At 44.5% G+C, this 27,971-nt stretch overlaps 1 long non-coding RNA gene across 1 annotated transcript; it reads left to right on the top strand.

The window, feature by feature from the left end:
• The first annotated feature begins 252 nt into the window (after nt 1–252).
• Nucleotides 253–27,971, top strand: LOC133467268 (uncharacterized). The gene is made up of 3 exons (XR_009785176.1): nt 253–564; nt 23,957–24,119; nt 26,554–27,971. It is a non-coding gene; the product is annotated as an uncharacterized LOC133467268 (long non-coding RNA).

The raw sequence follows: 27,971 nt of genomic DNA, 5'->3' as shown, positions 1-27,971 counted from the left end.
ATAATGATAAATATTAAAATAGTAGCGTCTCAGTGGTCATCAAAAATGAGGTTTTATTCTTATAAAGCATATTTAATATTGTAAACCACTGTAGCATTATACAGTTTGAGCATTATTACTGTGCTAAAATATAACTTCTTAACGAAACATTCAATTAAAATGTATTGCAGAAAAAAAGTTAAGTACAAATTGTACTAAAAAAAATCTTTTTTTTTAAACATTTTTAAAGATTTTATTCAAATGTAGTGAACTCGAAAGTTAAATATAACTGAACTGTACTTGGGCAGTGATTATTTCACATACCAGTAGAGGGTGCCCACGTACAACCAGTTTAACTCATACCACACTTAGAGAATGACAACTCTAAATTTTCCATATGCCTGAATGTGAGTGTGAATGGTTGTTTGTCTATGTGCCCAGTGATCGGCTGGCGACGAGTTCAGGGTGTACCCCGCCTCTCGGCCAAAGTCAGCTGGGATAGTCTCCAGCACACCCGCGACCCCTCAGGAGGATAATCTGTACAGAAAATGGATGGATAGTTTTAAACCAAAGCAATATCTTAAGGTAATTCATTTTGACTATTGCGTGCTCATCTCAGTCTTAATTCAACAGGATCACATTACAGTCACATTCACTCAAAGTCAACATTGTTGGATGTAGATAAGAGTGTCTAAGAATGATTCTGAGCAAATTACAGACTTTATTATGAAATGAACACCTTTTGTATATGATAAAATGATGATTGAAGACTCTAAATTTCCCGTAGGTGTGAATGTGAGTGGGAATGGTTGTTTGTTTATATGTGCCCTGCGATTGGCTGGCGACCAGTTCAGGGTGTACCCCACCCACCTCTCGCCCAAAGATAGCTAGGATAGGCTCCAGCACGCCCGTGACCCAAGTGAGGATCAGCGGTACAGAAAATTGATGGATGGATGTAGGCTGGACACGTAAGTTAAAGTCCCTGTAAAGTGAAATCATAGATTTGTTTCTGAATACATTATAAGGTATATGTTTGAAGATAATTGCTAAAAACATGAAAAGACTGATAATTGTGTCGTATTGAATTGTGGAGCGATACCGTTGAACTGTTTGAAAAAAAAAATCCTGATTTTTGGGTGGTTGCTAAAAAGGTGCCCAGTGACACACATGTACTGTATAAGAACTTGAACTGCCCAGTGACCTAGTTTTGCAACCAGTTGGCTGTCACATTATGACCTCTCCAGGCCCAGAATGGCTTACAGGAAGCACTGGGAAAATTGTCGGTAGGCCGGGCCGCTTTATGGACTGCAAAGCCAATTGTACACTCCAGAAAGCAGCATGCTCAGCGGCGAGATCCGCTGCCTCCCCAGTGGCAAGGTCCGCCACGAGTCGACTCGGTCCCCCTAAGGAGTGAAGGTCCAAGCCTAAGCGAGCGTGTGCGTCTTCCTCGGCCGGGCCAGAGGAGACGAACACTGGCGTGACGCTGGCCGGCGGGGAGGCTCTGACGGTCCAATCCGGTCAGTCGTGGGGGGAAAATAAAAAATAAAAAACCTTCCGTTCACAAATAAATATTTGCAATGTACAGGCTTTTTTTATTTTTTTCATGGAAACACATTTTCTGACTAAGAGCGCTCCATGAAGTCATGTATTTTTTATTTATTTATTTAACCTTATCCAGGTAAGATATTTGCAATGCCAACCTGCCGGCAGACAGCAGAGTAAAACAAAGCAAAATAGACGTAAATGCAACCCCAATTCCAATGAAGTTGGGATGTTGTGTTAAACATAAATAAAAACAGAATACAATGATTTACAAATCATGTTCAACCTATATTTAATTGAATACACTACAACGACAAGATATTTCATGTTCAAACTGATAAACTTTATTGTTTTGAGCAAATAATCATTAACTTAGAATTTTATGGCTGCTACACGTTCCAAAAAAGCTGGGACAGGTGACAAAAAAGACTGAGAAAGTTGAGAAATGCTCATCAAACACCTGTATGGAACATCCCACAGGTGAACAGGCCAATTGGGAACAGGTGGGTGCCATGATTGGGTATTTTAGGAGCTTCCCTGAATTGCTCAGTCATTCACAAGGAAAGGTGGGGCGAGGTTCACCTCTTAGTGAACCCGTGTGTGAGAAAATAGTCGAACAGTTTAAGGACAATGTTCCACAATGTACAATTTCAAGGAATTTAGGGATTTCATAATCTATGGTCCATAATACCATCAAAAGGTTCAGAGAATCTGGAGAAATCACTGCATATAAGCGGCAAGGCCGAAAACCAACATTGAATGCCCGTGACCTTCGATCCCTCAGGCGGCACTGCATCAAAAACCGACATCAATGTGTGAAGGATATCACCAGAAAACCAATATCAGTAAACACAATTCAGCGCTACCTCCATAACTGCAACTTGAAACTCTACTATGCAAAGCAAAAGCCATTTATCAACAACACCCAGAAACGCCCCCGGCTTCTCTGGGCCCGAGCTCATCTAAGATAGACTGATGCAAAATGGAAAAGTGTTCTGTGGTCCGAGTCCACGTTTCAAATTGTTTTTGGAAATTGTGGACATCTTGTCCTCCGGGCCAAAGAGGAAAAGAACCATCCGGACTTTTATGCACGCAAAGTTCAAAAGCCAGCATCTGTGATGGTATGGGGCTGTGTTAGAGCCAATGGCTTGGGTAACTTACACATCTGTGAAGGCACCATTAATGCTGAAAGGTACATACAGGTTTTGGAGAAACATATGCTGCCATCCAAGCAACGTCTTTTTCATGGACGCCCCTGCTTATTTCAGCAAGAAAATGCCAAACCACATTCTGCACGTGTTACAACAGCGTGGCTTTGTTGTAAAAGAGTGCTTGTACTAGACTGGCCTGCCTGCAGTCCAGACCTGTCTCCTATTGAAAATGTGTGGCGCATTATGAAGCGTAAAATACGACAATGGAGACCCCGGACTGTTGAACAGCTGAAGCTGTACATCAAGCAAGAATGGGAAGGAATTCCACCTGTAAAGCTTCAACAATTAGTGTCCTCAGTTCCCAATAATGTATTGAATGTTATTAAAAGAAAAGGTGATATAACACAGTGGTAAACATGACCCTGTCCCAGCTTTTTTGGAACGTGTTGCAGCCATAAAATTCTAAGTTAGTGATTATTTGCTAAAAACAATAAAGTTGATCAGTTTGAACACTAAATGTCTTGTCTTTGTAGTGTATTCAATTAAATATAGGTTGAACATGATTTGCAATTCATTGTATTCAGTTTTTATTTATGTTTAACAAAATGTCCCAACTTCATTGGAATTGGGGTTGTACATATACAAACTTTACAATGTGACAAGTTAAATATTACATGACATCATAGCACATGGTGAATAAAAGGTCCATAAAAGGCATGTGAGTGGATGTTCTCTAAAGCTGGAGACCTTGCATGAAAATGAAGAAAAATGTAATCACCTGAATGCCAAGATATTAGAAAAGCCTGACTTTTTGAATAAATAAATATATAAATAAATGTAGAATTCTGCAGATGACTATTGATGTGATTTATTCAGGTTCTCAAATTTGTAGTGGAACTGTGTAAGGCTTCAGGCTCATGTCCCTATTGCATTTTGCAGCTGATAAATCACATCTGCAATTTTCTGTTCCACAATCTATTTAGGTATGTCATCTCAATAAATGAGAATAAATATATTCTAATTTATTGAAATGTACCTGTATATAATAAGACTCCCTATCTCAAAGACTGTCTGCAGCCAGGTTGGCATTGCAAATGGGAATCAGTTCAAATTGCTTCACCTAGATAAAGGATTAGGTTTTAAAGGTATAAAAAAATATTTGAAATTTAGATTAAGAGATAAGACATTGAAAGCTTCAAATATCAGAATTTTTTAGATCCAGTAGGTGTCATTACTGAGCAACATCAGCCTCATTTGCTTAAGCTACTCTGAGCTAATAAGTGCAATGGAAACAGAAACCACATGGGCCACAGGAACCCCTTGGTACCAGGAACTCTTGCTACCAGGAACTTGTTGGTGGAAAAGCCACTTTGGAGTTGAGTTTTTTTCCCACTTGCGTTCTGCTTTCCTACACCTTGATTTAGAGGTCTGCACCATCATAATGCTCCTCCACGGTTTTCTAGGTCGCCTCAGAATCCATCTACACAAATGGTGAAAAATAACCCAATCCTAATGTCAAATGATAACATTTCAACGTCCTTAGAGATGACCAGTTCTAAGATGTGACCTTCAATGTGGGTTGGACTCTTTATATGCCGAGAGAGGTCAAACTTGCCCAGTATAGCAGAGAGTTCTTTAGATTTTTTTCCACATTATTGTCAACAAGAATGTTAAAGTCTCCCATAATGACAAAATAGTTGTAGTCAGTACAGTTCACTCACAGCTGTTCTGAAAAATCCTCCATACATTTTTCATTGTATCTTGGAGGTCTATAAATTATGAAAACAATAACCTTTGGATCACCTTTTACTAAAAAAACAGATATTCAAAATAGGTAAATCACCCAGCATAATTTCTTTGCACTGAAATATTTCAAAATAGCAGCAATACCACCGCTTTTTTTCCCTCCTATTCGACACATACAATAAATTATAAAATGAAAATGTGCTGGTGTTGCCTCACTTAAAATGGTATTACATCTACTTTCTGTTAACCACATTTCATATAGTAGTAAAAAAAAAAAAAAAAGTCTAAATCATAGGTCGTAATGATGTCATTAATCAACGTTGATTTGTTACCCAGTGACCTGATATTGAATAGAGCTAGTCTCACAGCAAATACTGATAATTGTGTCGTATTGAATTGTGGAGCGATACCGTTGAACTGTTTGAAAAAATGTTTCCTGATTTTTGGGCGGTGGCTAAAAAGGTGCCCAGTGACACACATGTACGTTCGGGAGTCGCCCCTCCCCTACTGTATAAGAACTAGTCTCACAGAGCTAACTGGAGACAATGATTTTTATCCCCAATGACGTTGTAGCATGCAACATTTATTTGACCAACTTTCTCTCCCTTGTATTTACAGGGATGAAAAATGCCTGCTCTCCATAGGGGTCTGACTTAATCTGGAGAATAATGTTGTTTTTGTGTCTTATTTGCAGCTGTGACCCCACACGTATCCGTCAGATTTGGAGTTATAACTCTTCATGGGTGAAGAAGGGGCCCTTCGCATCTTAGTGGAAGTTGATTTCAGGCGAGGGGAGGAAGTTATTGGCGTGGTGTGTGTTGGAATCTAGCATTGACAGGGGGCTTCATCCTGTCCGTCACAGCTAATAGAGCATTTAGGCTGCTTCAATGGGTCTCCAATGAGGGGTGTGAAAGATTCCAAGTGCTGGCTCATTTATTGAGATTCAAAGTCGATCAGTCGAACAGTGTCATGGGTGTGTGTTCCGGTTTTTGTCTTCCCCCTGTTTCACACACACCTGCTCCTGAGAGCATCTTCATCACTTGTGCCTCGTTCACTCTAATTACCCCTTGCATTTAACCTCGTGTCTCATTCTCTCTCGTCGTCAGTTCGTTGTACCTTGTCGTCGCGTTCCAGCATTCCTTGTTTCCACATCACAGACTCACAGTAAGATTAGACCCTGTTCCGATTATCGACCTCGCCTTTTTGCCTCATGTTTTTGGATACTGTTGCCTTTTTTGGATTGCCTGCCTGTGTACCGACCTATGCCCGTATATTAAACCTCTCTTTTTTTAAACTGTCCATTTGTTTTGGAGTCGTCCATTTTTGGGTCGTATCCTCTGTTCCGTTCATGACAGAACGAACTGGCCATAACATGGACCCAGCAGACTCAGACCCGGGTCAACACCTCTCGAAGCAGGATGAGCAGCTTGCTGACCTCCACCTTCATCTAGAGGGACTGTCAAGGCATCAGGACAATATGATGAGACAGGTGGCCTCGCAGTTTGAACTTCGTATGAAAATGATTCAAGAGAAGGAACCAGTTGGCACAACACCCGATACAGCCACGGTACCAACATTTCCATGTGAAGCAGTCACCATGCAGCCACCTGCCACCTCCGCTGCTGTCTGCCCACAGCTCTCTCGACCGGAGAGGTTCTCTGGAGATTCTGGGGAAATTAAGCCGTTCATCACGCAGTGCGAACTCCACTTTGAGCTGCAGGCAGCTGCCTTCCCCACCGAGCGGGCAAAGATCGCTTTCGTCATTTCCCACCTGACTGGTCGTGCGGAGGCGTGGGCTACTGCTGAATGGAGCCGCAATTCCGCCACGTATCATTTATGGACTTTTTTCGTAAAGACAATGGAGCAAATTTTTCAGTTTTCCACACCAGATCGTGAGGCAGCTCGCTCCCTTGTCACTTTACAACAAGGCAAGCGCAGGGTGTCAGATTACACGATTGAGTTTCGCATTCTAGCAGCTGAGAGTCAGTGGAATAATCGGGCGCTACTCGATGCCTTTTTTCAAGGACTTAAGAAATGCGTATCATCTAGTCAGGATAAGGGAGGGGGATTAATGGAAAACAGCATTCAACACACCAACGGGACATTATGAGTATGTTGAATGTTTATGTTTTTGTCTATTTGGATGACATTTTGATATTCTCCCCGGATGAGGAGACTCACATTATTCATGTCCGCTCTGTATTGCAGCGGTTACTGCAGAATCAACTATATGTCAAGGATGAGAAATGTGAGTTCCACAAGGCGTCTGGGTTTTTTCTGGGTTTCGTCCTGGCTCAAGGTGAAGTCAAAATGGACCCTTGCAAAGTCGATGCCGTTATTAATTGGCCTACTCCCACGTCACGCAAAGATGTACAAAGGTTCTTAGGGTTCCCAAACTTCTACAGAAAATTCATCAGAAATTTCAGTTCTATAGCCTCTCCTTTGCATTATCTTACCTCGCCACACAGACCTTTTGTATGGAACCTGCTTTGTCAGGCAGCTTTTCAGAAACTTAAATCGAGCTTTACCTCCGCTCCCATCCTTACTTTGCCAGATTTCAAACAGCAGTTTGTGGTAGAAGTCGATGCGTCTGATGCCGGAATAGGAGCAGTGCTCTCCCAGAAATCTCTCAAGGATGATAAATTACATCGTTGTGCTTTTCTCTCCAAATAACTGACCCCAGCTGAGAGAAATTATGACATTGGTGACCGTGAACTGCTGGCAGTCAAGGTGGCTTTGATGGAGTGGAGGCACTTGCTCGAGGGGGCACAGACTCCGTTTTTAGCATGGACAGATCACAAGAACCTTCAGTATATTAAATCTGCTAAAAGATTAAATGCGAGGCAGGCTAGATGGGCTCTGTTCTTCATTAGATTTAATTTCGTGTTATCCTACTGACCTGGTTCTAAAAATGGTAAGCCAGATGCTTTGTCACATATTTTCTGCGAAGAGAATTCTTTGTTCGACCCTAAGACTATTTTGCCCAAGTCATGTTTCATTTCCGCTTTTGTTTGGGACGTTGAAACGGCGGTTAAAGAGGCTCTGAAAGACACTCTTAGCCCTGAAGATTGCCCTGAAAACAGGCTTTATGTGGTTCCGACCTTAAGAGGAAGAGTCATCCACTGGGCTCACACGAACCGTACTGAATGTCACCCAGGCATTGCCAAAACGCAATCAGTGGTCGAACAGCGCTTTTGGTGGCCTAATGTAAGGAGGGATGTTATCGATTACGTCAATGCTTGCCAAGTATGCCCTCTCGTCAACGTCCTCCTGGGGAGTTGCGACCCCTGCCAATACCACAACGTCCTTGGTCAGACATTTCCGTATACTTTGTGACAGGATTACCGGCCTCTAAAGGTAATACCACCATTCTCACAGTTGTTGACAGGTTCTCTAAGATGGCACACTTCATTGCACTTCCGAAACTCCCCTCAACTAAAGACACTGCCGAGTTTGATGGTTAATCAGGTATTCAAGTTCCATGGTTTCCCCAAGAATGTGGTGTCTTGATAGGGGTCCCCAATTCATTTAGCAATTTTGGAAGGAGTTTTGCAATCTCATAGGTGCTACCGTCAGTCTGTCATCTGGGTTTCACCCTGAAACCAACGGCCAAACCGAGAGGCTGAACCAGGACCTGGAGACTGGGCTCCGATGCCTCGCTTCTCAGGAGCCACGATCCTGGTCTCAGAAACTGGTTTGGGTCGAATTCTGACCGTCGGAGGACACCGGCCCCGAACAAAGTGGGTCAGCGAGTTTGGCTCTCGGCCAAACATATTCCACTCCGGGTGGAGTCCAAGAAGCTCGCTTCCAGGTTCGTTGGGCCCTTCCCCATCACAAAGATCATCAAGCCTGTCACCATGAAGCTTCGGCTCGGTTCACCCTAATTACCCCTTGCATTTAACCTCGTGTCTCATTCTCTCTCGTCGCCAGTTCGTTGTACCTTGTCATCGCGTTCCAGCATTCCTTGTTTCCACGTCACAGACTCACAATAAGATTAGACACTGTTCCGATTATCGACCTCGCCTTTTTGCCTCATGTTTTTGGATACTGTTGCCTTTTTTGGATTGCCTGCCTGTGTACCGACCTATGCCCGTATATTAAACCTCTCTTTTTTTAAACTGTCCATTTGTTTTGGAGTCGTGCATTTTTGGGTCGTATCCTCTGTTCCGTTCATGACAGAACAGAACAAGGTTTTTCGAGGGGAGTGATGAAAAGAAGAGAGAGAGTGAAAAGATAAAATAATATAGAAAAAGAAGACAACAGAAGACAAAGCACTAGCTGTAAACAAGATGAGGAAAGCAAATTATTATATACCGAGAACAATTACACCTTAGATATGAGTGTTGTATGGAGCAGTCGTGTTACACCCTATGAGGGAAGGACAGGACAAGATATGACATGACAGAAGAGGACAAGCATCCGCTACCCGCCCCCGAGTGCTACCCCCCTCCGCCCCCAGACCGGATAAGTACGAAAACCCGACAGCAGGCCCCACAGCCCGCAGGGGGGCCTCCCACGAGAAGAGGAGGAGCCGACCGCAGCGGGACGCAAGGAATGGAGAGAAGAGGAGGAAGAAGACCCAAGGAGCGACAGGGGGCCACTACCGCCCTCCACCAGCAGCCGGAACGGGGCACCAAGGCGGACGCCAACTGGCACCACTCCAGCACCTGCGAAACATGGGTGAGTCCACCACCAATGCCCGCCTGGTGGGTGTTTCTAATTTTTTTATAAGAAAACATTTGCTTATCAGCAATAAAAATATAAACAGAGGCAAAGCTAGGAGAACGAGCAAAAAAGCATCTGGACTGCACGAGATCAGGAAGCAGGCTGTTTTATGGTTCTCCAGGCATTCAATAAATGTCTGAAAAGTGCATTGGTGAATGTGGTTCTCCCTTCTGACTTGAAAGAGGCTTACAGTAGGTAAGTAATATAGTGGGGGAGAAAATGATGCACCGCGAAATAGCAGGGGAAGACTGTCGCTTTTCTTTGCATATTTTATTTCTTGACTTCTGTCTGTCTTGATCATTGATAGCAATCTCAAACAGGTTTGGTTGCCAAGCTGAGCCAAATTAAATTGAAAGTACTTAAAGGCCCTGTAAGGCAAAAATAAATATGTTTGGTAAACTTGACACACCATAGAGAAGTGTTGTTAACATCCCTACCAAATTTGAATGAAACCCCAATCAATTGTTAACACTCAATTCAGTATCACTGAATAGCAATTGTATACATGCCCTATGAGAACAATGACAGCTTACACAAAGTAAAATAATGTTAGGAGGCTCACCTTCAAAATGGAATGGTTACTGTGGACTGTAATCATACATTTTATTGCCATTATTCACATATACAATGAGATTGAAAGCACCGCCTTCTTCAGTGCAAACATATATGTAAAGTATAGAAAATAAAACAAGTTAAATGAATAAAACAGAAGAAATTCACAACAGAAGAGAAATAATAATGCAAGAACATAATTAATAGTATTGCACAGTTAATGAATTATTGAACGGACACATTGAATATTGCACAGTATAGTTCCAAAAACATATCTTTACTTCAACTTATATATTGCACAGGAGGTGCAAAAAGGAATCACGGGAGTCTGGGTTTAGACTGTGGAGTCAGTATGGGTTCAGGGTGGTTACGGCTTTTGGGGAAAAAATCTGTTTGTCCTTGCTCCGCTACACCTCTGGAATTGACTAGACTAGACTAGAATAGAATAATTCTTTATTGTGGCTGCACGGTGGACGACTGGTTAGAGCGTCTGCCTCACAGTTTTGAGGACCGGGGTTCAATTCCCGGCCCCACATGTGAGGAGTTGGCATGCTCTCCCCGTGCCTGTGTGGGTTTTCTGCGGGTACTCTGGTTTCCTCCCATATCCCGAAAGACACGAACGCTAGGTTCACTGAAGTCTCTAAATTGCCCGTAGGTGTGAATGTGAGTGTGAATGGTTGTTCATTTATATGTGCCCTGCAATTGGCTGGCGACCAGTTCAGGGTGTACCCCGCCTCCTGCCCGTTGATAGCTGGGAACGGCTCTCGCACTCCCGCAACCCTTGTGAGGATAAGTGGCTCAGAAAATGGATGGATGAATTTTTTATTGTCCACGAGAAAATTAGCTTTGGCTCACCAACACAGAAGACAGACAGCACAAAAATACAGGTAATCTCAATACCTGTCAATACCAGGCTTTTTTTACAGTGGGTACGGAAAGTATTCAGACACCCTTAAAATGTTCACTCCTTTTTATATTGCAGCCATTTGCTAAAATCATTTAAGTTCATTTTTTCCTCATTAATGTACACACAGCACCCCATATTGACAGAAAAGAAACGGAATTGTACCTGAACAGCGGGTAGGTGGGTACCAAAAAATGTTTCGGCAGCCTTCTCTGTCCGTTGTAGTCTAATTGTGTCCTTCTTTGTGGCAGCACCAAACCAGACTGTGATGGATGAACACAGAATCGATTCAGTGACTGCTGTGTAGAACTGCCTCAACAGCTCCTGTGTTAGGCTGTGGTTCCTCAGAATCCGCAGGAAGTACATCCTCTGCTGGGCCTTTTTGAGGATGGAGTTGATGTTGGTCCCCCACTTCAGGCCTGAGAGACTGTAATTCTCAGGAACTTGAAGGTCTCGATTGACACAAGGCAGTTGGACAGCGTGAGGGGCAAAGATATTTCCTAAAGTACATGATCATCTCTACCGTCTTGAGCGTAATCAGCTCTAGCTTGTGTTGGCGGACAAGAGCTCCGGCTGCTCCACTTCCTGTTGATATGCAGACTGGTCACTGTCTTTGATGAGGCCGATGACTATGATGTCGTCTGCAAACTTCAGGAGTTTGACAGCCGGGTGTGTTGAGGTGAAGTCGTTCATGTAGAGACTTTGCAGACGCTCTCATACAGTGCAGACGGTTTTCTGCTCGCTCTGCTTGCTTTGCCTCTGTTTACATTTTTCGTGCTGATAAGCTTGTTTTTCTTCTTCCAAAGATATTAGAAACAGCGACTCCTGGATATTTTTAAGCATGTGGGACTGTACTTTTTTTTTTGTAGCTACAGTTAGTTGCTGCCATATTCCAATATTTTTTGATACCATCCTTACCATTACATGAGCATGGCCTGCTAATTAGCACACGACTGCTATTAGCAACGAGACCAGCAAAAAGATGCCTCCCTTTTCCACTGAAGACTAGAACAAACTGCTCCAGAGCATGGCGGTCCTGGAAACAAAAATCCAACGTCTTGAAGTGTATGTGGATGTAAATGGACAGTCGGGGAATGAAAGCACTCTACCGATGTCTCAAAATGGTGAGAAGAAGCGTGCTAACAGACAGGCACTTAGCTCAGCAAAGAGGGTGGATGTGGACTGTAGAAACAGTAATGGGTCATCCAGCAGTTCTCCCTGGAATTTCATGGGGGCAGAGCCGAAACACTCGGAACAACATCTAAAAGGGAGCACAGAACACCAGCAGATTACCAAGGAATCCGGCTGGCCTGCGTTGCGTGCTTCTTCAAGTGGCTGTGGATGGTCACTACAGCGAAGGGCAAGAAAAGAGACACAAGTCAATGCAAAACATTGACATTGATATGGTGTCTGATATCTCAAAAAAAAGGTCTGGAGATCACTACTGAGCACACTGTGAAATCTGTCACTATACACACAGGGGATGTTGGATGTTGTCAAGCAGCAATCAGAGGTACTGAGGCAAGATTTCATTGATCTCCTAACAAAAGTGCACAATTTAGATGCTGAGGTTTTCATGAGTGGACCTCCCCCAATGGTACAATTTGGAGATTAATGTTTTAGTAGGCTCAGTCAATTAAATAAGTGGCTAAAACAAGTGTGGACTGCGCTATCTGTGACCTTCATTGACAATTTCGGCGTTTTTTTGGGAGCGCAGACATCCCTACAAGGCAGACGGTTTCTGTTTAAATAGGCAAGGGGTTAAGTTATTGGCTGCCAACATTTTTTACTGTGTACGTCATTCAGCGGCCCAAAAGGAAAACAGCGTCCTTGTTGACAGGGCTGAAGGACAAAAGGTGCAGAAAGAGTCTCCACTTGTTCCCAAACAATCAGAGAACCAAGAGATAAGGCGAAACGAGGCGCAGATGGAGACACCAGTGTCACCCAAACAATCGAAGGAACGGCTGAGGAATGAAATGAGGTAGCACTTGGAATCTCCCACACCCCTCCCTGCCCCATTGGAGCAAAGCCCAATGCAAAAGGCTATTGTCAATATTGGAATCCACATACCGTACACCATGCCAAGATCTTCCTCCCATTCCCCCTCGCCTGAAACCAACGTCCACTAAGATGCGAAGGGCCCCTGCTCCACCCATGAAGAATCTTATCTACAAATTTGACTGATATGTGCAGGGTCTTTTCCAGAATAAGTCAGACCCATATGGAGAGCAGGCATTTTTCATCCTAATTACAAGGGACAAAAAGTTGATCAAAGAAATATGGCACAAAACAAGTAGAACACTCAAACTTATTGAGGATAAAATGTGAATAAATCAAAACATTGTCTCCTGTTAGGCTAGCTCTTTTCAATATTAGGTCACTGGGTAATAAATCAGTATTGATTCAGGACATCATTACAACCTGTAGCGGACATGCCACGCAAAAGATGCCACCCGGCACCTCAGCCTCGCACAACCGCCGCTCCCCGCCAAGGTAGACGTTAACTCCAGAGTCACACGCAGACTCTAAACCAATTAACACAATAAAATATCTTCAACAAGACACAGACATTTGCTTTGCCATGCCGACGCTAAGTGAATGACTGGGACTTCAAAGCAGAGACCCAAGGATGCTGGGTTCGCCCCCGGACACTAAGTTAATTAACTCCCCGCCAGTCGAAGGATTGGACCCACAGAGACGCCTCCACCCTGCTGAGTGCTGCTACTTGAGAGTTGGAACAGGCAACTGCGACACCCAGGGGCGACGGAACAACACTACATACATGGATTCATAAGATAGTCTGTGACTCGACTGGGAGTCAATATTTGAAGAACTTTACATGAACGCCACTAGTGACTGTATTGCTGCAAACTTGAATGTCTAATGTCAAATCTGTTTGTTAACTGAACCAGAGGAAATGTCTCACATCACGCCACAAATGTCACATGAAAATGGTAATGTTCTCCACACCACATAACATTTGAAAGATTCATTACAGGTATGAAAGAGGATGAGCGTGGAGCAATGCAGGGTGGGGAAATGGTCTCGTTATCTTAAATCCAATAATTCATATTTTATTGCACTGGTTTTAAACCACAAAATAATCCTAGAATGGAAAAATAACACTAAAAGGCAATCCAGCTCCTCGGTGTTCACGAAGGTGGTAGAAAAGGAGGGGGGGGGGGGTAAACCCCCCTTTTTTTGACCCGCTCTGTCCATAAAAGGGGCCAGAGCTGGGAGAAATAGAGAAGTTTTTGGAGTCTTGGTGGAGTCTTTTTTTTGTTCACCCCGACCAACTTGCCGACGACCTCACCCGAGGTGGCAAGGACACAGATCCCCGGCTGCAGCACTTCCTGCAAGTGCTCTGCGCCACCCTGCTTGGGAGCCCGAATTCAGTCTGAGGGAACGGAGGCGGACGCAACGTCATCCGAGAGACGTCCTGCCTGAGAACTTGTTGGCCTCCTGCTGCTCCTGTTCTTCCATTCCTCCCTTCCGTAGAATCCACCAGTTCCCGGTGCGGACCGGACCGGCCAAACACTCGGGAGTCTGACTCGCCTGCCTCAAATGTGTTCCAGACATGTAAGTCCAACATTGCGGTTTGCTAAAAGTACGGATTAGTGCATATTTGGGTTTATATTAACGAGACCAGGAGTCCTCAGCTATATGCATTCACTACATCCCCATTCTGCTCATCTTACGTCACAAATCCCTTCCTTTACCAATGGTCGTAGATACCTTGTTTGTTTTGTGTTTGTCTGTGTTTTATCCTGTAGAAACCCCTTTTCATTATTAAATTTTCTATAAAATTCACGACTTGCATTGATTATGTGTGTTTGGGCTCACAACGAAACCTCTAGAAAGTCTAGAACTCAAAGTTCCAAGAATGTAGCCACCTTCCGATAAGAGACTGATTATAAAGGTTTGTCGTCAAGTTAAACTTGACTCAAATATGACGTGGTGCCCCTCATATCTAACAAATATCTTGATTTATAACGCTGTAATTTAAAATTACGATAACCCGGAAGTGACGCAGGCGCCGCTTCCAACTATTCGTTTCCTTCAAAATTACGCACAAATTTTACAAATCCAATAAACGCAACACAACCTATGATCTAGACGTTTTGCTACTAAATGAAAGGTGGTTAACCAAAAGTAGCTGGAATACCCTTTTAAATGAAGCAACACCAGCAAATTAAAATTTTATGAACAACTGTTGAATAGGGGTAAAAAGGCGATGGTATTTGTTGGATTTATCTTACCCAACATTATAAAAAATAGACACAAAAGGAATGAAGACACTGGTTTCTTTTTCTCATGAGGAGGGCGTATGGGAGATTGTTCAGATCACAGCCTCTCAACACGCTCTAACCAATCTCTCCCGTCGCTCCTGCATTTATTTGAAAATAGGAGGGTTTTTCCCAGACATAATGTTCTAAACAATAAGACACAACACAAAACATTGGACCAACACCTGTCACGTCCCCGACCACATCCGATCACGCCCTTGGTCCAGGCGCCCTTCCATCGGATGATGCTGAGTCATCTTTTTGAAGGCGAGACATCTAAAATCGTCCATAATACTAATGCAAGCTAAGAAAATAAATGATAACTTCTAGAATATATTTAACAGTATTGCTGGTATTTTTAAGTAATTTTTTCAGTGTAAGTAAATTGTACTGGGTGATTTTAGCTCGCGGCACGGTGGCCGACTGGTTAGAGCGTCAGCCTCACAGTTCTCACAGTGCGGGGTTCAATCCCCGTCCCCGCCTGTGTGGAGTTTGCATGTTCTCCCCGTGCCTGCGTGGGTTTTCTCCGGGCACTCCGGTTTCCTCCCACATCCCAAAAACATGCATTAATTGGAGACTCTAAATTGCCCGTAGGCATGACTGTGAGTGCGAATGGTTGTTTGTTTCAATGTGCCCTGTGATTGGCTGGCAACCAGTTCAGGGTGTACCCCGCCTCCTGCCCGATGACAGCTGGGATAGGCTCCAGCACGCCCGCGACCCTAGTGAGGAGAAGCGGCTCAGATAATGGATGGATGGATGGATGGATGATTTTAGCTCTTTGAATTACAGATTCTCCCAAAAGTTCAGACAACCTCTATGTCTACTAAGAAAAGGTACATAAATGAGAGTACCACCAATAAGTTTATGGAGACCATAGCTGTGCCACAAACTGAATGCTGAGGCAGTGGATGAACTTTTGGATAATTTCACCTGGAAAATTTCAAATGTCATGAATGCTGTCGCTCCGATTAAAACTAAGACAATCTTGAGGTGACCAAGAACACCGTAGAGGAGCACAATGATGGTATTGCTGGTATTTTTAAGTCATTTTTTCAGTGTAAAGACATTGTACTGGGTGATTTTAGCTCTTTGAATTACAGATTATCCCAAAAGTTCAGACAACCTCTATGTCTACAAAGAAAAGGCACATAAATCAGAGTACCGCCAATAAGTTTATGGAGACCATAGCTGTGCCACAAACTGTGAATGCTGAGGCAGTGGATGAACTTTTGGATAATTTCACCTGGAAAATTTCAAATGTCATGAATGCTGTCGCTCCGATTAAAACTAAGACAATCTTGAGGTGACCAAGAACACCGTAGAGGAGCACAATGATGGTGTGGTATGTTATGGTAACTTGCACAGCTGTGAAGGCTCCATTAATGTTGAAAGTTACATACAGATTTTGGAGCATCATATGCTGCCATCCGGCCAGGCGGCTCACCTCACTCCTGTAGTATGTCTCGTACCCGTTGCTGATGAGACCCACCAGAGTTGTGTCGTCTGCAAACTTGATGAAGTGGTTGGAGCTGTATGTCGGAGTGCAATCATAGGTCAGCAAGGTGAAGAGGAGGGGGCTCAACACACAACCTTGAGGGGCCTCCGTGTTCAGAGTGATGGTGCTGGATGTGCTGCAGCCGACCCATACTGCCTGCTGTCTCCCTGTCAGAAAGTCCAGCAGCCAGTTGCACATCGAAGTGTTGAGCCCCAGCTCGTCCAGTTTGTAGATCAGTTGTTTAGGGATGATGGTATTGAATGCTGAGCTGAAGTCTATGAACAGCATTCTGACAGTCCTTAGAGTCCAGGTGTGTGTGGACAGAGTGGAGGGATGTGGAGATGGCGTCATCAGTTGACCGGTTGGACCCATATGCAAACTGGAAGGGGTCCAAGGAGGACTTGACGTGATGCATGACTAGCCACTCAAAGCACTTCATCAGAATGGGAGTGAGCGCTACCGGACGGTAGTCATTGAGGCAGGAGGGAGACGACTTCTTCGGGACCGGGATGATGGTGGTGGCTTTGAAGCACGTGGGGACAACACCCTAACTCAAGGAAGTGTTAAAGATGTCCATTAAGACATCTGTGAGTTCAGCTGCACAGTCCCTCAGAACACGACCAGGTATGTTATCTGGGCCCGGGGCTTTTCGTGTGTTGATCCTATCGAGAGATCTTTTCACGCTGTCCTGGGTCAGTGTCAACGCTTGGTCACTAGGAGGGGGTGGAGTCTGTGTGCAGGGGTGCTGTTGTGTGCCTCAAAGCAAGCACAGAAGTCATTCAGCTCATTTAGCAGGGAGGTGGAGCTGTCGCAGTTCTGTGGTGAGGGTTTATAGTCCATAATGGTCCGAATACCCCGCCACAGACTCCTGGTGTCACTGCTGTCACTGAAGCGGTGGGCGATCTTCCTGGAGAAATTCCAAGATGTTTTCCTTTTTTGTTTGTCTTTGGAGATATTATATGACTCACTTACACAAGGGGAGACTTGTTAACCATCAAGGAGGCTACTCCGGACTTTCTTTCACCAACTTGCGCAAATCCGCTCAGTTTTTTCCTCAAGTTACTCACCGTAGCGACCCCCTACAGTTTGCCTACCGAGCAAACAGGTCTGCAGATGATGCAGTCAACTGGGCAGGACACAGCAGGGAGGCCACCTCATCCACACGCAGCATCAGCACTGGGGCGCCCCAAGGTTGTATCCTCTCTCCGCTGCTCTTCTCTCTCTACACGAACGACTGCACCTCAACGGACCCGGCTGTCAAACTCCTGAAGTTTGCAGATGACACCACTGTCATCGGCCTCATCAAGGACGGTGACGAGTCTGCATATCGACAGGAAGTGGAGCGGCTGGAACTGTGATGCGGCCGACACAACCTGGAGCTGAACACGCTCAAGACTGTAGAGATGATCGTGGACTTCAGGAGGCATCCTTCGCCACAGCTGCCCCTCACGCTGTCCAGCTGCCTTGTGTCAACCGTTGAGACCGTCAAGTTCCTGGGAATACAGTCTCTCTCTGAAGTGGGTGATCAACATCAAATCAGTCTTCAAAAAGGCCCAGCAGAGGATGTACTTCCTGCGGCTTCTGAGAAAGCACGGCCTGCCACAGGAGCTGCTGAGGCAGTTCTACACAGGGGTCATCGAATCAGTCCTGTGTTCTTCCATCACAGTCTGGTTTGGTGCTGGTACAAAAAAGGACAAACTCCGACTGCAACGGACAATCAAGACTGCTGAAAAGATTGTTGGTACCCCCCTACCCACCCTTGAGGACTTGCACGCTGCCAGAACGAAGACGAGAGCATGCAAAATCCTCTCGGACCCTCCACATCCCGGTCACCAACTCTTCCAGCTCCTTCCCTCAGGTAGGCGCTACCGATCAATGCAAACTAGAACTAGCATACATTCCGATAGCTTATTCCCTCTTGCAATCAACTTCTTAAACACCTAACCTACAATTCCATTGCAACATGGTGGCAATTTTTTGTCTTTTTGTCTTGAGTTTGTTGTCACATTTCTGTCGGGCCAATTATATATTACTCGTGCACTCACTGTAGTAGTCTCAACACGCTGCACTATTTGCATATCTGTTGTTGACAAATACTGGCCACAAATACTGGTAGCATCTGCTCCATTTCCACACTGACTGAGGAGTATCTGCAACATTTGCACAATCAACATTGTCCCAGATTATCGTACTACTCGCTTAAAGTCTTGGCACCCTTTGCACAATGGTCATTGCACCAGACTATTGCAATATTAGTCATTCGAACTGCTCTAGTGCAAGAGGACTCTGCATCTTTTTGCACAATTGTCAAAAAAATAAAAAATAAAAATGTACCGGCGTTACCAGATAACTAGCAACCCTTTATTGCTCAGTGACTGTTTTTCTCAATGTCTTTATGTCTCAAAAGTGTTCTGTCAATTGACTGTCTGTTGTCGTACTTGAGCGGCTCCAATTCCCGGAGACAAATTCCTTGTGTTTTTTGGACATACTTGGACAAATAAAGATGATTCTGATGAGTACTCCCTCTTGGCCTACCTAATGCCACGGGACAGATTGGCCCTGGCTGTTCTCATCCCCTCCTCATCCCCAGACCTAAAATCCGCGTTGCGGACCTTCAGTAGTCTGTAGACCTCCCCTGACGGCCATGGCTTCTAATTGTCACGGACAGTGATGGACTTAGTGGTGGTGACATCTTCCATGCACTTGCTGATGTAGGCATTAACAGTCTCTGTGTACTCCTGAAGGTCTGTGATGGAGTTGTAGGTGTCAGCCTGTTTGAACATGGTCCAGTCTGTGGTGGTAAAACAGTCTTTAAGTCCCTCAAGGGACCCTTCTGGCCACACTCGTACCCGTTTCCTAACAGGTTGAGAGATTTTAACCAGTGGTCTGTAAGCTTGCATTAGCATAACAGTGAGATGGTCTGAGGCGCCGAGGTGGGGGAGGGGAAGGGCCTCGTAGGCCTCTCTCAGGGGGGTAAAAACATTGTCCAGAATGTTATTTCCGTGTGTTGGAAAGTCAATGTTTGAGTAGAGTTTAGGAAACATAGCCTTGGGGTCAGCATTGTTAAAGTCCCCAGCTAGGATGAGAAAAGCATCTGGGTGGGCCGTCAGCTGTTCACTGATATGATGGTATAGCTCATTTAGCGCCTCACTCCTGTTACTGCTGGAGTTTGGAGGAATATAGACTGTCACAAGCAGTATGGCAGTGAATTTCCAGTGAATAAAACGGTGTGCAGTGTTGACTGACCAAGATAGCATCCCGGCACTAGGTGTCATTGATGTAAACATATAGTCCGCGCTGCGAGTCTTACCTCCCGCGAGAGTTCTGTCCGCTCGGAAGCATGCTAGCTGGTCGAGCTGAATGGCGCTGTCTGGGACGCTGCTGTTAAGCCATGTTTCTTAAATTTGGTTCAATTTTCTCAATTGGGTTCAATATGGGGACTGCAGACTTGACAACTGGCCAGAAGACCATCATTGATAGCCTCCATAGGCTGGGTAAGCCACAAATGTTCATACCTAAGAAGGCTGGCTGTTTCAATGAGTGCTGTGTCCAACATATCAATGGAAAGTCTAGTGGAAGGACAAAATGTGGCAGGAGAAGGTGCACAAGCAAAACATGACCGTGGGCTTTAGCGGATTATCAAACAGAGAAGATTCAAGAATCTAGCAGAGATAAAGAAATATTTTAATGAAGTGGGAGTCACAGCTTCAAAAACCACCACATTCAGATGCATCCGGGAAATGGGCTACAACTCACGGGTTCCTTGGGTCAAGCACACATCCACCATCCACACACAGAAGTACAACCCAAATTCCAACGAAGTTGGGATGTTGTCCATCCATCCATCCATTTTCTGAGCCGCTTATCCTCACAAGGGTCGCAGGAGTGCTGGAGCCTATCCCAGCTATCATTGGGCAGGAGGAAGGGTACACTCTGAAGTGGTTGCCAGCCAATTGCAGGGCACATACAAACAAACAACCATCTGCACTCACATTCACACCTACGGACAATTTAGAGTTTTCAATTAACCTACCATGCATGTTTTGGGGATGTGGGAGGAAACCGGAGTGCCCGGAGAAAACCCACGCAGTCACGGGGAGATCATGCAAACTCCACACATGCAGGGCCTGGGATTGAACCCCGGTCCTCAGAACTGTGAGGCAGACGCTCTAACCAGTCTTCACCGTGCCGCCTTGGGACGTTGTGTTAAACATAAATAAAAACAGAATAAAATGATTTGCAAATCATGTTCAACCTCTACTTAATTGAATACCTACAAAGACAAGATATTTAATGTTCAGACTGATAAACTTGATAGTTTTTAGAAAATAATCATTAACTTAGAATTTTATGGCTGCAACACGTTCCAAAAAAGCTGGGACAGGGTCATGTTTACCACTGTGTTACATCACCTTTTCTTTTAAAGACATTCAATAAACGTTTGGGAACTGAGGACACTAATTGTTGAAGCTTTGTAGGTGGAATTCTTTCCCATTCTTGCTTGATGTACAGCTTCAGCTGTTCAACAGTCTGGAGTCTCCGTTGTCGTATTTTATGCTTCACAAAGTGCCACACATTTTCAATGGGAGACAGGTCTGGACTGCATGCAGGCCAGTCTAGTACCCGCACTCTTTAACTACGAAGCCATGCTGTTGTAACTGTTGTAACGCTGTTGTTGTGACGTTGCTTGGATGGCAGCATATGTTTCTCCAAAACCTGTATGTACCTTTCAGCATTAATGGTGACTTCACAGATGTGTAAGTTACCCATGCCATTGGCACGAACACAGCCCCATACCATCACAGATGCTGGCTTTTGAACTTTGCGTCCATAACAGTCTGGATGGTTCTTTTCCTCTTTGGCCCGGAGAACACGACGTCCACAATTTCCAAAAACAATTTGACATGTGGACTCGTCGGACCACAGAACACTTTTCCACTTCGCATCAGTCCATCTTAGATGAGCTCGGGCCCAGAGAAGCCGGCGGCGTTTCTGGGTGTTGTTGATAAATGGCTTTTGCTTTGCATAGTAGAGTTTTCACTGACATTAGTTTTCTGGTGATATCCTTCACACATTGATGTCGGTTTTTTATGCAGTGCCGCCTGAGGGATCGAAGGTCACGGGCATTCAATGTTGGTTTTCGGCCTTGCCGCTTATATGCAGTGATTTCTCCAGATTCTCTGAACCTTTGGATGGTATTATGGACCATAGACCATCCCTAAATTCCTTGCAATTGTACGTTGAGGAACATTGTCCTTAAACTATTCGACTATTTTCTTACGCACTTGTTCACAAAGAGGTGAACCTAGCCCCATCTTTGCTTGTGAATGACTGAACAATTCAGGGAAGCTCCTTTTATACACAATCATGGCACCCACCTGTTCCCAATTAGCCTGTTCGCCTGTGGCATGTTCCAAACAGGTGTTTGATGAGCATTCCTCAACTTTTTTGCCACCTGTCCCAGCTTTTTCGGAACATGTTGCAGCCGTAAAATTCTCAGTTAATGATTATTTTCTATAAACAATCAAGTTTATCAGTTTGAACATTCAATATTTTGCCTTTGTAGTGTATTCAATGAAATACAGGTTGAACATGATTTGTAAATCATTGTATTCTGTTTTTATTTGTTTAATACAACGTCCCAACTTTATTGGAATTGGGGTTGTAGTTCTCTCATCCTGTTTACCTGCCTGTTCACCTGTGGGATGTTGATGTTTGGTGAGCATTCCTCAACTTTCTCAGTCTTTTTTGCCACCTGTCCCAGGAAACAATAAGGTTTATCAGTTTGAACATTAAATATCTTGTCTTTGCAGTGTATTCAATTAAATATAGGTTGAACATGATTTGCAAATCATTGTATTCTGTTTGTATTTATGTTTAACACAAAGTCCCAAGTTCATTGGAATTGGGGTTGTAATTGTGCATATTGCTCCGGGCCGGACTGATATGCGAGCGCATTGGCCTGAGGTTCCGCCTGTGCAGTCGGTACCTGCTTTGGATAAGCCACAGGAGTGAGTGAGAAACCAGAAAAAACACTTAACACCGCTTCTGCTGTTAAGAAGTAACAGTACTTGTACTCAGTTACAATTATGTAAATGTAGCTCACTACTTTTATTTCTCAATTACTGCTTTTTTATCAACTATTTCGTGCACAAGACTACGACTTTGACTTCTGCGTTGGGCGCTGTTTACGCAATCCAATTCAAGCGCGGGTGACGTTTAAGTCTAGTTCACCAATCAAATGACACAAGAAAGTCACTTGACCTCACACAACTTCTCGGGCATAGGTATTAATACTAGATAAGCCAGCCCGGCAGAACGTCGTGCTTACATGGCCACAATATTGGGAAGGTCGTCGTTACCATGAAGGCAATAATGGTAATAGAAAGAAAATAGGCATATCTAAAGAAAAAATAGGACATTTTGCGTTGTTGGACTAAAAATGAGCGTGAATAGGTTACAGCATGCTGAGCTAGTACAAAGTTGGAACTTGTGTGAAGCTGGTATTTTACCCCAAAATTAGTAAGCACTAATTTTGTACATTCTGGCAAGGATTGTCATGCCTTACTCATGACCGTAGATCAGTTGGCCCTGGTGAAGGTCTTTCTCCCAGCATCTCAGGAGGAAAGGAGGCAGGTTTAGTTGAAGAAGAAGATGCATAAAAAAGAAAAACAAAACAAAAAATGCAAAAAACGATAGTTGCTGTCCCGTTGGGGCGTGCTGATAACTTTTCCTGCAGTTTTGAACTTGTTGCGGGCCCTGCTCTTGCGCTCAACTGCGGGTGTGACCGGTATGAAATGCCGGTAGTTGCTTAGTGTGGCTCCGCCAACAGATCAAGGCTGGGAAAACGATCCAAGCCGCATGGCCGTCTTGGTCCAGCGGACGCTCGCCCACGTGGTGGCAATGGACAAAGGAATGGGGAGGGGGAGGGGCTGGCCGAAGCAGCCCCGTAGCTGGAGATATGTTAGCAAGGAAGAAGAGCAAAGAGGACAAAGAGAGAGAGAAGGCGGAAGTGAAGGCTTAAATACCCAGGGAGCGTGTCTAAGGGACAGGAAGTGGAGAAGACCATGCCCATTGACTCGAATTAAGTCTCCAATTTGCCCCATTAACGGTTTACAAATCACATATTAATCTGAAACACTCCCAACTTTGTACTCTTACTCATAGATCAAGCATATAGAATGATTGTCTAAACTTTAGTCTTGCCAAATCAACTAATTGTTCAGTACAACATCATTTCGTACTATTGGCTTCAAAACAAAAGGAATGTTCTCAAAGTCAAACAGCTGGACGTGTAAGACTGACACAATAATGACACAGACATCAAGCCATACATTTAGAATATTCCTGGAGGTTTGTTTGTTACAAATGTGGGATTTCAATGTCCAAGGGGCAGTGCCTCTCATCACCACTGGGGGGTGTTCGTGTTCCAGCACTTGTCCCAGAGCGCTTGGCCACTTTTGGTCAGCAGTCATCAATCACTTCCTTCCCCTCCTTCACTCATGCTGTGCCAGTCATTGAGGATACTTTTGTAACTCCAGATGATACAAACCAGGTTTCCTGTCTTTTGTTGCAGGAATCTGGCTGGTTGAGGTTCAGGCTGCAGGAATGCAACAATTTCAGTTTCTTGAGGACTAATGACAACCGGGACATCGGGCTTCTTCACTACATATCCCCCTTTTCGCCGGCTAGAGCAGCTCGATGGTGGTCGGACGGCGACTTCATGAAAGATGGCACAGGTTGGCAGGTGAACACAACAATGCAGTTACCAGAGTACAACATTAGTGCATACCACCACCCTTTACGGCTGTTACAGCTGCCCATGACAACTTCTTACTCAAGTTGTGTGTCTATATGTGAATATAGATGTCAATGTACGTGTATCTATGTTATGAGATCAAGAGATTGCAAAGTTGAAAGGAAAAACACTAACATTAACAAGGAATATTTGTAGCGTCCTCCAAAAATAGGAAAAAAGGAGAAGCAAGAAAAAAAGTATCAAACAAATTCGGCCCAGCTTCTTTCTAGCAGAACAGAGGGAGTCTTAAAAAAAAAGAGAGAAAAGTCTACTATTAGGTGTGAACTACTCAAATAGTAAACAAAAAGAAGAGGTGAAAGGCAGGGGTTCTAGTCTTGACAGAGGAGAGAAACCTTAGCCTCGGTATAAGAGGAAGCAAGGCGGTCCAGTACACAGGTCGGGCTTATGTGTGTGTGTGTGTGTGTGTGTGTGTGTGCGTGTGTGCGTGCGTGCGTTTGTGTGTGTGTGTGTGTGTGGTGGGTGGCGGGGCTCCTCCACAGTTTGAGCTTTTCGGGTTCAGCCATTCCTTTCCTACAGAAGACCTCGGGCAAGCATTGGAGTGCTGTTCTAAGCAGTGCTGCAGCTTCTGGGTCTTTTGGTAGAGCAGGTAGGCTATGCTGAAAATCATGCAGTGACCAAGGATGGTTAGGGCCACTAAGTTAAGGTCTGTAGCGGACCAGGAATGCACAAATAGTGGTGTCTTAGCGTTGGTCATTTTAATCGCCCGAGTTCCATCAATCCATCCATTTTCTGAGCCGCTTCTCCTCACTAGGGTCGTGGGCGTGCTGGAGCCTATCCCAGCTGTCATCGGGCAGGAGGCGGGGTACACCCTGAACTGGTTGCCAGCCAATCGCAGGGCACATAGAAACAAACAACCATTCGCACTCCCAGTCATGCCTACGGGCAATTTAGAGTCTCCAATTAATGCATGTTTTTGGGATGTGGGAGGAAACCGGAGTGCCCGGAGAAAACCCACGCAGGCACGGGGAGAACATGCAAACTCCACACAGGCGGGAACGGGGATTGAACCCGGGTCCTCAGAACTGTGAGGCTGACGCTCTAAGCAGTCGGCCACCGTGCCTCGCCCGAGTTCCTTTAAATTTAAGTCACGAAGTAAGTCAAACACGTCCTCGGACATGACCGTGATGTCTGCTGCAGTCTCCACGAGTGCGTCATATTGTAACGTACGTTCAAGTTTGGTTGTCACGTAAAATGTTACCTACGTGTTATTAATGGTTAGATTACCTTGAAGACGTCCAAATGGCTTTGTTTTTGTTGGGCAGGTTACCGGAGTCATTCGCTAACTGTTGAGGTTTATTTGATGCAATGGGTCTTCGCCTGTGCCATTTGCGTTTGTTGCACTCGGGTGAACAGGACCAGGAGTCCGTATTTACCAGCAAATGTTCAACGTTTTGGTGCCAGTCATTATTGTGATAGCTCAAACCAAAAATATTGTGATCCGATAGCTTTGTGTTGGTCATTTTCTGCATAGTGAAGCCTTTAGCAGCTCGGATGCGCAGTTGTGAGCTGGACAGCGTACGAGGGCATGCTGCCACTCCCAGAAATGTTTAACATTTGGGTGCATGTTTTCAACAAAAAGCGTTTTAAAATGTATGTCTTCTTCCATGTACGGCTCGTTTAGAAACCAGAAATATGCTTTGCGCAAGCGACAGTAGTAAGCTTGTGGCGTTTCGAGGCTCCTTTGTTTAACAGTAAGAATGGCCGGTAAGCCGGTTATGGTTTCCGGGTCCTCAAATTCGCGGGACAAAGTCTGACAGAGGGCTTGATAGTCTGACAATATATGTGCTGGTTGTCGATCGATTTGTCTACTCACTTCTTGACTAGATGTGATTTCCCATCCATCCATTTTCTGAGCCGCTTATCCTCACGAGGGTCGCGGGAGTGCTGGTGCCTATCCCAGCTATCATAGGGCAGGAGGCGGGGTACACCCTGAACTGGTTGCGAGCCAATCGCAGGGCACATACAAACAAACAACCATCCGCACTCACATTCACACCTACAGGCAATTTAGAGTCTTCAATTAACCTACCATGCATGTTTTTGGGATGTGGGAGGAAACCGGAGTGCCTGGAGAAAACCCACGCAGTCACGGGAAGAACATGCAAACTCCACACAGGCGGGGCCGGCGATTGAACCCCGGTCCCCAGAACTGTGTGGATGTGCTAACCAGTCGTCCACCATGCCGCCTAGATGTGATTTTGATAAGGTAAATTTTATCCTCAGTGGTAGCGAATGGAAACTGTTTAAGATTAAAAGTCAATGTCTTTAAGGTATGCTGCTGTATTATGGGAGCCGTCAGGTTTAGGTTCGACTCTCGTAATATCGCGCGCAATTTTGTCTAAAACTCTTTTAAGGTCATACCTGTTGAGACGCCAGGATAAGGGACAGACGCAGTGGAGTCATTGAGGCGGGCTGCACCTGGCACGGGCTCTCGAGTCGGCTGTGGCAGACTCGGAGAGGGGCTTTGCGAAGTGGCAGGAGCCTTTGACCGTATCCCAGGGAGGTCAGGACCAAGCGCTGGGACTGCTTCGTCGAATCTCGGAGACAGACTGAAAGGTGGGTGCTCATTGATTTCAACATACAGTATTTGCTCCAGGGAGCGCTGTTGCTGGTTGCCAATTAATTCGCAGGCTGCCTGTAACTCCCGTCGAAGAAGTGTTATTTCGGCTTCCTGTTCTAGCTTTAGCTTTTGAAGGTGGCACAGGTCAGATTCTCGGGCAGTCAATTGTGACATGAGTTCACGTGAGTACTCAACGCTTTTAGAGCGTTCCTCTTTGAGCAACTCAAGCTCAGTTTCAACATCAATTTGACGGGCTTGTGCAGGGTTTAAACGAGAATTGGATTCTGCTAGCTGTGCCATTAAGTTGATTTGTTGTTACTGTTCAGCGTCTAGTTTGAGGCTCCTTCGGTTATCTTCCACATCGCTCCATTTTAATTGTGACACTAAGTTCAAAACCATACAACCAAGCGTTCAAGCGAGATTCTTATCTTTCATCGTTTTGTTTTTGGCATCGATCATGAGTTGCGTGATGTTAGCATTGAGGACCTCAAGACTTGCATCTTTGACGGATTCTGCATAACCCGGGACGAGGTCTTACAAGCTGTGTTAACGTGTCGAGATTGTCATCATGACTGGGACTTTTTACAAGTTCCACCATTATTGTGTTGCGTGTGCAGTAGCTGTACATTGTATGCAATTAGATTGTTGGTATTGTAATCTCGTTTAAGCGGTGTGTCTAATGTGGGGTACGTGCACAAGATAAGCGGTGTAATTAATTGTTAACCAATGAAATAGCGTTCGCAAATTATGGTGTGAGGGTTTATCACGTTACCTTAAATGTGTTCGAGAACGTGCGTAGAAGCAGTAATCGAATAGAACAAAATTGTTGACATCACATTTTGTGCACAAACTCTATTTGATCCAATTACAATTGATGTGTGAGTGTTGTCAATTTGATTGCTGATTTAAAACAATTGCAAAGGGCACCTTGTTGGAGTAAATCAAATCAGCTTATTAACTAAATTTGGAATTTCGACTCATTGAACAAATTAATTCATTCAGCTTTGATAAATAAATTAAACTTTATGATTAGTTAAATTGATTTGACCGTGTCTGATGACTACCGCTGCAAGTCAATTAAATTTGTGAAATCAATTTGGAATTTAACTAATTCAAAGAATTTTTTTTTAACTTTGGGAAAAAGTTAAATATACTTACAATTAGGCGTGTGAGTTAATTAATTGCGTGTATGACTTACAATGAGGCGGAACG

This window comes from Phyllopteryx taeniolatus, chromosome 17 (assembly GCF_024500385.1).
Source record: "Phyllopteryx taeniolatus isolate TA_2022b chromosome 17, UOR_Ptae_1.2, whole genome shotgun sequence".
Lineage (NCBI taxonomy): Eukaryota > Metazoa > Chordata > Actinopteri > Syngnathiformes > Syngnathidae > Phyllopteryx > Phyllopteryx taeniolatus.
Note: the sequence above shows the minus strand (reverse complement) of the source record. Positions and strands in the feature narration are given on the sequence as shown.